Genomic DNA, 12,015 nt, shown 5'->3' with positions numbered 1-12,015 from the left:
ACATTGTATGGTTCTTTGTGGTTAAGTCTCCTGCACAGGTTATATAATGGATGCAATCGTAGATACTGATGGCTTTAATTTTGAATTTACAGCCATGACGGGGGATGTTTGTTACTGACTGTTTGTGGGACTTTGGCTACCTGTTAACCCAATGATTTTAATTTCAGCTGAAGATGGCAAAGGTCATTGTGTAGAAAAGCCTGGCCTTGGGTATGGGAAGTGTTGTAAATTGTCCAACTAAGACAGCCATATTTAAATTTTTTGTAACCATGTAAACTACCTGCAGCAGGCCTTTTTAAGAGTAACATGCTAGTATTATTAAATAAACATTGCAACATAAATAGGTCTTCTGATTCTCTGTTTTAACCAATAAAACCGGATTAAACACCACCGATACAAAAATAAATAAATAAATAAATAAGTAAATAAATCTGTGGATAGCCAATAAACACCGGAAAACACCAGAAAAACTGTAGAAATGGTTAACCAATTCACATTTACTTTATCCTATTTCCATTATAAAACTTACTACAAAAATAATAATAAATACATTTCCCAGTGCTGCTGGGCAATGTCCTGCCTGCCTGCCTTCCTGACATCTATCATTGATTTGTTCTGAATACTTTAAACCCGCCCCAACTACTGAGTGACGGCACATTCCTACATTTCTATTGGAGACTCCACTTGTGAGATTTAAAACGAGATTACAATCAGGATGGAGGCTTGTTAGTGGGATTTAAAGTTGTATTACAGTTAAGATACAGAGGATTTAAAACAGAATTGAGGCGAAATGTACAAAAATGCCAACACACAAAAACCCCAGAAGAATGTGCCCATTACCATAGGGATTTCCTTGTGGAAGACAGCAAAGGAAAGAAGGTACAACTTAAGTGAGCAAGTACTGTCAAGTTTGATACATATTGACAGAAAATAAAAAAACGCTCAAGCATTTTGGAAAGTAACCAAAAACACAAATTTCATACAGTATATCAAAAACGAAAGCCCCTGAAAAAAACGACATAAAACTCAAATAGCTAAAAACAAGCACAGAAATACAATTAATAAAACCCAAAAAACAGACTCCCTAAATGTGATACAGAAATTAGTGAGACAAACTTGTCAGCTGCTTAATGCCAGTTTAAGGATTTTCTAAATGTTTATTATTAGTAAACTAAACTGAGATGTTTACATGTTTAAGGGTGGAAGCCTTATGCCCAACTAAAGTCTTGGTTGAATTGTCAATCATTCAATATTACTTGCTTTTCACACAAACTCAACTGTTACTTTAAGTGACTTTACATGTTGATTCCAATCTGGCTTTTACAATGCCCCTATTGTGTGCATGACTGAACTAGGATTTCATGAACAGCAGAAAAATAAAGAACATTCTGTAGGGAAGCCTAGTCTGATGAAATGCCTTTAATACACAATGTTATAATTGGTAGGGAAAACTGTTGTCAGGATATTGATCACCCTGACTGTAAATGTGTTTAGCCCTTAATGAAGACTAATGGTACATTAGTGTTATAGAACCGAACAAAATCACACATGATAGTATAAATTAAACAAATTTCTCAACGACTATTTTTAGACCTTGGTGAATCTAGCAGTCATAGAGAAGTATTGAAATGGTTATTAAAAAAACATGTTACAGTATGGGATCTTAAGTGGCAATTAAAATTACAAAAGGCTACTATATATGGAGGTATCTCTATTTCACAATTACATTTTTATGGTGGCTGCAGTCATAGTGACTTAGTCTTTTAGATAACTTTTTCTTATTTATAGCTGCAAAAAGTTATGTTACTGATAGACTTGTTTTATTAAAATCATAATGGCTTTTGGTAATATTATACATGACAGTGAGCCAAGTGACTTAAAATAGTTAACTGCTGTATTCTGTAGAAGATTTAGTACCTAGCAATTTTTTCCAGCATAACATTTTTTTACGTATCTTGTTGTTTAGCTAACCAGCCCCAGGGTAGGTACTGGAAACTGTTTAGATATGAATTTCAGGAATTGTATTTGTAATGAGGTTTCGTTACAGTTGTGGAATATGCTGCACTGCCATTGTGTGGATATACTGCATGAGGCTAGCTCATAGCCTTCCTTGATCTTGCAAATTGATGTATTTTAGAGAAAGAGGATTTGGTTTATGAAATGTTTGTGTTAGTAAAACAAATAAACAAAAAAAAAAAAAAAAAACTGAACTCTGCTTTAAAAGCCCCCTAAGTTGACCTCAATATAATTTCTCTAAGACATCAGTGCCATTTTAGCTTTGGGAAAGTGGAGTTTTTTCACCCACAAGTCCCCCATGGATCCCAATTTTCTGTTTTAATCTTCTGTAGATTATAAAAGATTGAAAATATGTACATGTGTTATCTGTGTTTAAAAGTGAGAAAACAATGGGAATTCTGTAACAAGAACAGCAGACAACAATAAGTTTGAGTGTTGAGGTTATACATAGAGATTTTTACTCCAGCAACCTTTTGTAAGTTTATTGTATTGCTTGCTTTGTTTCATCAAACTAACAGCTCTGTCCAGTAGTCAGCTGTGTATGAGTTACTATGAGTACAGTATTTTATTCTGCCAGATACCTTTTGAATGTTTTGAAGAACGTGATATGTATACATAGCATACAGTACTGTATATGCTATTCATTATATTGTCCTTTGTGTGTCCTTGAAATTTTGATCCCACATTTTGGCATGTCATTTGTAAAGTAGATTAATTAACAGTATTCAGTATTTTTTAACTGATGTATTTTTTTTATATGTCTATGCTGGTGATTAAAGACATTGTTTGACCAGAATTTTATAATGATACCAGATGAAAAGCCCTCAATTTAACTTTCCAACTTTTGGAAGTTTTTTCAGCTACATTAGTGTTCTGTGAGACAACGACAAAGTTGGTATGATGATTTGTGCAGTAGTTGATGATAAATGTAAATAGACTTATAGGCCTAACTCTTTGTTGCCTACATTTTCAGAGTTTTTATTTATTTTTTTTTATTTCAGAGTCGTGATGACTGTTTCCCTTTTCTTGAATACAGCTCATTTGGTTCAATTTAAGTAAGTGCTATACAAATATAATTAACAGTCTGATATACAACATCAGATTTGGCCTTTTTGTGCCACATACTGTACTGTCAGGTCAGATAGACCTTACATCTGACATTTTCCATTACTATTGATGTGGGCTCTCTCGTGTTCTGTCAGATGTCGATTAGCATCCCCAGGAAGAAAAATCAAACCTCTCCCTGCTCTCTCAGCTGGAAACAACATTTGTGTTAAAAGCTTCCTGTTAAAAGGCTGCAGACATTGTGATACATAGGTTACTAGGCAACCAAAGTCCAGTCATGCATGAATGTTTATGCTGGTGCAGGGAAAGTGAAATATGGTACTGAGTGTTGTAATCATTTATCAGTGATTCTCTAGATGATACCTTGATTTAGACCAAATTTGTTTTAATGTGTTGGTTTACAACCAATGTTTACCTGTGCTGCATTAAAAACATTTTTTTAAAAAAATCATTGTATAAAAATCTTTTTAAACATATGCCTACAGATGACATTAAATTATTCAGAAAACTTCACTGGTGCAGTGATACAATACAGATACAGGCTGGATACCTAGCAGCTGGAGAATTTTGTTGAATCCTTTGTTTCAGAAACAGCACTGTCAAATCACATACCGCATTTGCTCGATTATAAGTCGAGAATTTTAAACCCAAAATACAATCCTGGAGTGGAGTGGAGTGGAGTGAGGTCCCCCAACCCCACCCCTACACCACAAACTCATATGTGTGGGGCGGGTTTGAGTAATACACACGCAAATATATGAACCTATTTATAATTTATAGTAAAAGCCTATATTTATTGATTGCGATGACCGGCGACATTATGAACGCTATGGGGGGGGGGGGGGGGGGGCATAATAATAACAACATTATCTTTTCTATTGCGTGACCCTGCAGCATTGTTGTGGGCAAATCCTTGTTGCCCTCATTGCCAGAGCAAATACTTTTAATTTCTCTCAAATCAAAACGCAACATCTCACCTTTTGGCGAAAACAATTCTGTCACATTGTCTATATATAAAAAAAATGAATCCCAGGTTTGTTTACATCCAGGAGCTGTCACGTGAAACACAGACACAGTTTAATTGAATTGGCAGGAGTTTAATAAATCTGCGTGACTGTCAGCTAATTCAATAATTAGTAGCTGACAGTCACGCAGTCTCACCAGTAAAATACAAAAAATAACAGTAATGGTGGATTGCAATTTAAATAATAATACAAAACATGCACAGGGACGGGGAGTAACCCGTCGCAAGGCTATACAAAAAAAACAAAACAAATTGTTGTTTTTGCAAATCTGCCGCTCAAACGCTGTGAGGATATCCAATACGTATATTTAGGGAAAAATAAATGATACCCGAATCTCGTCCTCACAATGGGAGGTTCGATTTTTACACCAGGTCGACTTTTACTCTAGCAAATACGGTAAATACATTACAAATGATTTTATAAGAAATATGATAGAATGTGTTTTTGGCTATGGTGACACTAAGTCAACATTTCTGTTAGAATTGCCAAAGTATGTTTTACTGTATGTCTGTCCGTATATCCAATGTTAAAGGAGCGTATGTTGACTTTGAATGTGAACTTCATGAGGAACAAGAAAGCTGTTTTCTAGGTTGAGTTCAGAAATGGGATATGTAGATGCTGTCTTAAATCTTAGATTAAAATGCACTTGAAATCTGCTTTTTGTTGTTACAGTACTCTGTTGCAGATATGTGTTTTTTCTGTTCTGTGAATGGATATTATTTTGTTAGATAATCAGAGTGATTTGTAATGAAACAATGAGTGTGCATTGCTACCTCCCCTGGACACACTTGTACTGGTGACAAGATCATTTTCAGGCTAAATATTGTAAATAGACACATGACGGAAGCATTTATTTATTTCAGAGAAGTATGGCGGGAATCCCTACAACTCCGGTCCGAGCCTCTGAAATGCCATAATAACCCAAACTGCAGCTAACAAAAATCTATACTGTATAACTTGTGAAGGTTCACACCAGTAACGAGGTGTAATAAAGAAAACACTTACAAAGTGATCCCCATATCGACAAACGTAGAACCAAACAATGTTATTCAAGGTCACTTGTGGTGTTTGTTTTTCATTCTGTAACATGAACAAAGAATCTTCTCTTTTCAAAAAAATACCATGACCTTGCTGTACATATTTTTAAAGTGAGTATTGTATCTGTGGTTTCAATTACTTTAATCAACCAGTCTAATTGAAAACTAGTGTACAGTAGCACTAGCTGAATTGCCAGCACAAGTGGAAATGCTAGAATATCACATACATATTGTTAATATGAAGAGACCAGTCAACTTTTACCTGTGTCAAAATGTACACTTTAGAAAAATATAAAAACATGGTTAGTTATTATTACCATTTGAAAACTACCCACATGCTTTATTTGTACTGTAGCTACTTCACATGTATTTGATTTAATTCCCACAGTTCCAAAAAAAACAGTAGAACAAGACCAGACCTTAGTGCCAATGAGGTTATTTCTATTCTTTTATTTGTGATTAAATTGATTTTGTTTTTATACATATCAAAAAATATCAGGTCATACAATGATGAACACATCCCTGCGACCCCATGAGAGTAATTTGACACAGAAATTAGGTAACAGGTAGACAACGTACATCGACAATTCTCACATTTCCCAACCGTTCCAATGACAATTAAGTGGCAGTCAATAGATTAGTTATCTCAGCTGCTGCTCCCCTCCAAGTCTCCAAGGTGGCAGTTTTTGCCATATTTATCCTGGTGGTAGATGGCTCCAACACCACTGTCATTGAAATATGATAATCACTGCCGCAAAGGTCGTTTATGTGGAGTTACTGGAACTCTAGGTCGGGAAGTGAAACTCACTAGTCCCCCTAGAGGGGAACGACACAGAGACAAGCGGCATATGAAAAAAGTGAGGAGAAAAAAAGCAAACGCAAGAAAAAGAGCAGGACTGTGACTGGATTTAAATAGGCAGGTGAAATTTGGAAGGGATGAAGCCCTGGCTCAAGCCCCCCGATCTCCACTACAGTTAACATTTCATGGGGCAGGACCCAGGGCTGCGATAGGAAGGGAATGTTTTTGCAAATTCGGATTGGAGGCTTGGCCTCTAGAACAGGGGAGAGAAAAGGATTGGTTAGACTGCAACAGAGAGGCTTCCCTATGGAGTTGAGGCTAGCCCTGTCAGTCTCCAGGCCTCTGAAAATGCAGTCCTCTGACTTATTGGAGAGTTGTTATAGGCAGAGCCTCATGATTGGGTCCCAGTTACCGACCAGGTTCAATCTCATACAAAGCCTTGACATAAGGAAGAGAATCTGAAAGAACACAAATAATTGTTAGTTATGGGACTTGAGCACTAAGAGTATGAGGGCCACGTCCCAGGATAATGGAGGAAGTAAGACAGTGCCGCCTTATTTGAGGCAAGATACAGTGCATGAGCTGCAAAAAAATAGTGTGGCCAGTGGTAGTCTTAGACCACACAAAGAACCTGTGGAGTTACTGGAACTCTAGGTTGGGGAAGTGAGACTCCCTAAAAAATGGACCACCGGCTCCCCACCTGTGAAGACAAACGAAGACAGTGTACCAATGTATAACATAAAAGCAAGACAAACAATGACAAACAAAATAACTAAAATAGATGGTCAGTGGAATAAGCTGTGTGTCGGCCATCCACTCAGCGGAGAGGAAAAAGACCCTTCTATTAGAGGAAAACCTCTGGTGGTCTTGGTGGAGAGTGTGCCCCCACTCCGGGCATGCTAGCTATACACTGGTGTGCTGATATTGTATGTCAGAAATCGGATGTAGGAGTTGACTGCTGAAGAGGACCAGCGCCCCATGGTCTTGATCAGGTGATGGCTGATGCAGGCTCTTGCTTCTGAAGAAGCTGCACCAATCCTGAAGGAGTGTGTGGTGTAGAATTGGGGGGAAAGACCTGCTCTGATGAAAAGAGTGGAGCAGTGGGAAGAAAACCCATCTCTGGTAATGATGTTTTTGGAGCAATCAATGAAGAGGGGGTCTAAGGAACTGAAAGGTCTTTTAATAGATATGAACGTAGAGGAGAAAGGGCAGAGAGGAGAGTCTACCTTTGGATGAACTGACATTGGCTAAGTTTGTCTGTTTTGGATGTTGTCAGGAACAGCTTGTAATATTAATCTGGAACTTGAGAAAGGAGTGAAGGCCTATGGCTGGGAAACTGGTGATGTGGGGACTGAATTCTGAACTTCTCAAATCCAAAGAAGGCGGTTATGCACATTGCTTCCATGACGATTCATCGAATGGATTGAAACATCCTGACCTGAGAATTAATATCAGGGTATTGAGGATGTCAGTGGTTATCGGAAGTCTGGAAGGAGATGCAGGGGGGATGCTCTTGGTGATTCCTGAGTGTCAGGTGTACTGCTGGTATGGAGAGAGTGGTCGGTGAAGGGATGGACATGCTGCAGTAGTGGAATTGAATTCTTGAAATGTAGGTTGGAGATACATGCAGTGTGTCCCAGGCATGAACTATGCAAGCTATGCAAGTTTTTGTTAAAGGGGGTGGGGGATATCCTGTTCTGAGCGCAGAAGGTGGAGAAAGTTGCCCAGCTTGTTGCGTAAGAGGAGCAGGTGGATGGAGACAGGACAGCTAACATATAGGTTCTTGGCGATCGGAGGAGGTTGAAGAGGGTTGGGTTTAATTGAAGATGATCTGCTGGAATGGTGGGACTTGGAGAGGGGATGGAACTGCTGCTGTAACCAGGCCGTTCCAGTGATACAACAAGGTATACCACATTCTGATGTCTTTTCTTGCTTCTGAGAAGATTTTTATGTGAGAATCCAGGTTTCTTGCAGGCGAGAGCGAGAAGTCGAGATAAGAATGTACCGCATGTTGAATAATGCAAATTACTAAATTGAAGTGGCCGAGGAGAGATAACAGGTTGCGTTTGGAAATTGATTTTGATACTTGGAAATTGTTTGTCGAGTGTGAGGTTGGCTTCGAATTCAACGGTGTCCAGGGTGATTCTGAGGAATTCTAGTCAGGTTTCTGGACCAATGTTTTTATCTTCAGAGAGTGGGACACCTATTGCAGAAAACAGGGCTCGCACATTTGAGATTGCTTGAGTCGGGGGGGGGGGGGGGGGGGGAGCGAAATGGGGGATATGAGCAGAATGTCGTCTAGTGCGTGGTGGATGTGCATACCCTGCATGCATTTGACCCCGCTGAAAATTTGATTGAACAGATCTATATCGGGGGCTGAACAATCAGCAATATTATTGTTGGCCAAGATAGCGGCTGCTTTTGCTCAGGTTTTGTGATATTCGTACATGGTGCCTTCATATCTCACCGATAGGTCTACGACATAAAACATATAGATCCATCTCTAGGCGCCGATGGGGGGTATGCAGTACACAGGACGTCTTGAGAGATGGAAAATGTGAGAATGAATTTGCAAAGGGACAGATTTTTAAGCAGAAGTTGATCAATGGATTTCAGTGTGACTGCTAAATCTCCGCAATTGACAACTCTGATCAATAAATTCAGATGCAGTAATGAGAATAGAAACCAGATTAATGTCTTTACCTTCAATTATTTACCTTCGGATCAACAGGGAAAGGGAGTGACGTCGGATGGCGTGACGTCAGATTGGGAGCCTGAAGTGGATGATGGAGCCCGGTTGTACTTTGGGGCGCTGATAGTTGGGACCGGGGGTGGAGCCGAAGCTGCCTGGGCTAGGCGGGAGCCACTGAAACAGATACAGTGAAGGTGGGGTTGGAGAGTGGCACATGAGAGGCAAAAGGAACTGCAACAGTGCTGGAGCGATTGTCTGTGGAATCTAAACCAGTATTGATTGCAGACAAGGCGTTTGCAAACGGCAACATAACATTCTTCATGTCATCCTTAATTTTTTGGTGCATCTCTGCCATAGCTTCTTCAGCTGAAGGTAGCTGCTGGGCTTCTGCTATACTTGCTGATGGCTCTGGGATGGTAACATAGGCACTTGGAGCTGCTGAACGAGGGGGCGGAGCAGCGAGGGGAGAAAATCGTCTCTGCTGAAATAGACTGGCACAGAAGTTGAAATAATGCGGTCCGATCACTTCCGGGTGGGATTTGGATCCCTTTATCAAATAAGGTTTTTAATAATCTGGCGACGGGCCAGTCCCTTAAGAAGAGCTGGGAAGGGAAGGAATCCTGCCGGCATTTTCTTTTTGAACAGCATGGCTGGGAAAGCTCTGGGTGAAGGGCTGAAGCAATGGATGCCGCTGGAGGGATCAGGATGTTCTGTGGATGTTCGTGGATGAGTAATTTAATGATGTAAAATACATTTTAAGATTTAAATAAAAGAAATGACATCATCCTTTGAGTCACTCTATAATGTGTAAGCAAATAAGCAGCAGTGTTTTGGTCCTATGGTGGAAACTGTAGAACCAGTTATATTGACTGTCCGGTGAAATAAAATAGCGTGGCTATGTTAAAGACTGTGCTTTAACTTGGATTTACCTGAACTAACATACTGGACAAAATCTGTACTGTTAATACTACCCTGGGAAATACAGCATTTTCGGAATTGACATTAACACACCAGGTCAGTCAAACTGCCTAATTTGCCTCATAATATGAAGAATTTAGTGTGGGGAAAAAGACCTCTTAAATTTCAAAACAACAAATTTTCCAAAACTGCAGCCTACACTATGGTAAATCATGGTCCAGCTGCATAGTGCTGTTTTTTTACTTAACACTTGTATTTAGCACTACATTGTATTTAGCACTACATTGTAATTAATGCAGCCTGATGTAAAGTCTTTCCATTGCATCCTTAAGAAATGTATCATTTTTATTGTTCATTAATAAGTTCATTAAACATTGTTTGATTCTAATGCCACTTCAGGGTGCATATTGGTGGCTTTTAGGCATAAACATGCTTCAAACTTTGTAACTAGTGAAACTCCACTGTAGACATGTAACGCTTTAGAAAATTAAGAAGGATATGTCATAAAGATACAGTTGTCTTTCAAATGTAAATTGAAACATATTCCCAAATCAACTCTTCGTTATGACAAGTTGTTGATTGTGATGGTCTCTGGGCTTGATGTGAAGTTCAGAGATATCAGTGCAGATCCCAATGGAGACACTTGGCTATCAATCAGATTAAACAGATGGGCCTCTAGATATCTAGGCTTTACTATGCTGTACAGTTTCAAAGCATTGTATGATATTTTTTTTTTCTTTTAAAGTAAAACAATTTTTTCCTTAGATACTGTAAATGTATTTAATTTTGAATCTCAACCCTATCATTGATCTTTTATTGTGTTTTAAACAGTAATAGCTACTGTAAATAAACTGACTAGCTAGTTCCAGCTTCTGTTTTTGGTGCATTTCTTTTAGTTTCTTTACATTGATAACATCCTCAAATATAGTTCTGTGTGCAAATACATAATGGTAATTCATTTAATGGATGTGTTTTTTACACTCTTTTTTGGTGACATGTTTTTGGTACAATTCTTTGAAAAATATGGAAACATGTTAATTAGTAGTAATTGTACCTATCACAGTATGTAAAAGCAATGTGTGGTAGGATTTATACCATGCCATCCAGTTCAGTATATATTGCAGATCTCAGTTTTTTTTTTTTTTTTTTTTTTTTTTTTTTTTTTTTTATCTTTCAGATTAGATTTAAAATCATGATTTTAAACTGAACTATTTTACATTTACTATGGCCTTCAACTGTAGAAAATGAAATTTTTTGGGGGGTTGTGTATTTAAGTATGGTACTTTACCTGTTTTTTTTTTTTTTTTTTTTTTGTAAAATATGTGTGTAAAAACAAATAGGCCTACATTTGATTTTTCAGAGGTACAGGGCATCATTTGGACACTGATAACCTGGTAGCAGTACTGGTTATTGGTTTGATGTTTCTTTTGTGTATTTGTAGGTAATTGCCATTTCCAAAAAGGAAAATTTATATTATTAGAGTACTGTAAATTACATGTCAGCCACCTAAATCCCTGAGGCAAAGTGGCTTGCAGTGTACAGTTGCAGGAGTGATGAAGTGTTTAATCAGGAGACAGATAATTGTAATCCACTCAGCTGTTTTTTAATTATAATCCTGGTCCGGTGACCAAACAATAATTCCAGGCAATACACAACAATGTTTAATGCACTGGAATAAATAAAGAGGTTGCAGTACCAAATAATAAACACAGTCAATAGCACACATAGAATACACAAACAAGGTCACCAGTCCTGGGTGAGTGCTGTAGTGCTTGCGGTGCAAAATACAATTAATCGTGGTAACAAGTGAAGTGATGTCTGGGTTTGTGCTGGCCTCTGACGACAGCTCCAGATGTGTTTAGCCATCTACTAAATAACAAGTAACAGAGACAAAAAAAAAACACTCACATGGTACAGTAATCCCTCGCCAACGGTGTATTTGCCAAACGCGGAATTCATGTATACGCGGTTTTCCTTTTGTACACCAATTTGCCAACTAATGGGATTACTGTATAACACAGGTCCTTTAACCAAAACAAAGGAACGGATTACAACGCTTCGTCCCCTTCTTGTACCGTCACACATGACCCCCCAGTCCGTGGCTGCCACATCATTTCCCTTCCGGGTCAAAGAGTTAGTGCACCGAAGCCTCACCTAGATGACCAACTTCCTTTTAACCCTGGGAATGAATTGTCAGGCCAAACAGTCCAGGGTACTTTGTTCCTGTTACTTAGCGCCCTCACAGGTCGGGAGGGAGATTTACCTTCATTCTATTTCTGTCCCACCGCTCAGAGTGGAGGCTGAATCCCATTACTTCCTGGGAAAAATAATCTGCATTGTGCTTTACGCTTGAGTGGGACATGGTCTGTGACAAGATCAAATGAAAGTCATAGCAGGTAATATTGTAAAGAGTGAGTACCAGTAGCCCATTTAATGGCCCATCACTCCTTTTAGACCACAGAG

At 38.6% G+C, this 12,015-nt stretch overlaps 1 long non-coding RNA gene across 1 annotated transcript in view; it reads left to right on the top strand.

Annotated features, from left to right (window-relative positions):
- Window positions 1–3,017: 3,017 nt before the first annotated feature.
- Window positions 3,018–12,015, top strand: part of LOC121315928 — a 32,763-nt gene continuing 23,765 nt past the window's right edge. Inside the window, exon 1 of the long non-coding RNA XR_005950347.1 lies at window positions 3,018–3,071. This is a non-coding gene — a long non-coding RNA (uncharacterized LOC121315928). The remainder of the gene's footprint in view (window positions 3,072–12,015) is intronic.

This window comes from Polyodon spathula, chromosome 5, assembly GCF_017654505.1.
Source record: "Polyodon spathula isolate WHYD16114869_AA chromosome 5, ASM1765450v1, whole genome shotgun sequence".
Lineage (NCBI taxonomy): Eukaryota > Metazoa > Chordata > Actinopteri > Acipenseriformes > Polyodontidae > Polyodon > Polyodon spathula.
The sequence above is the reverse complement of the archived record's forward strand: the minus strand, read 5'-3'. Positions and strand labels throughout refer to the sequence as shown.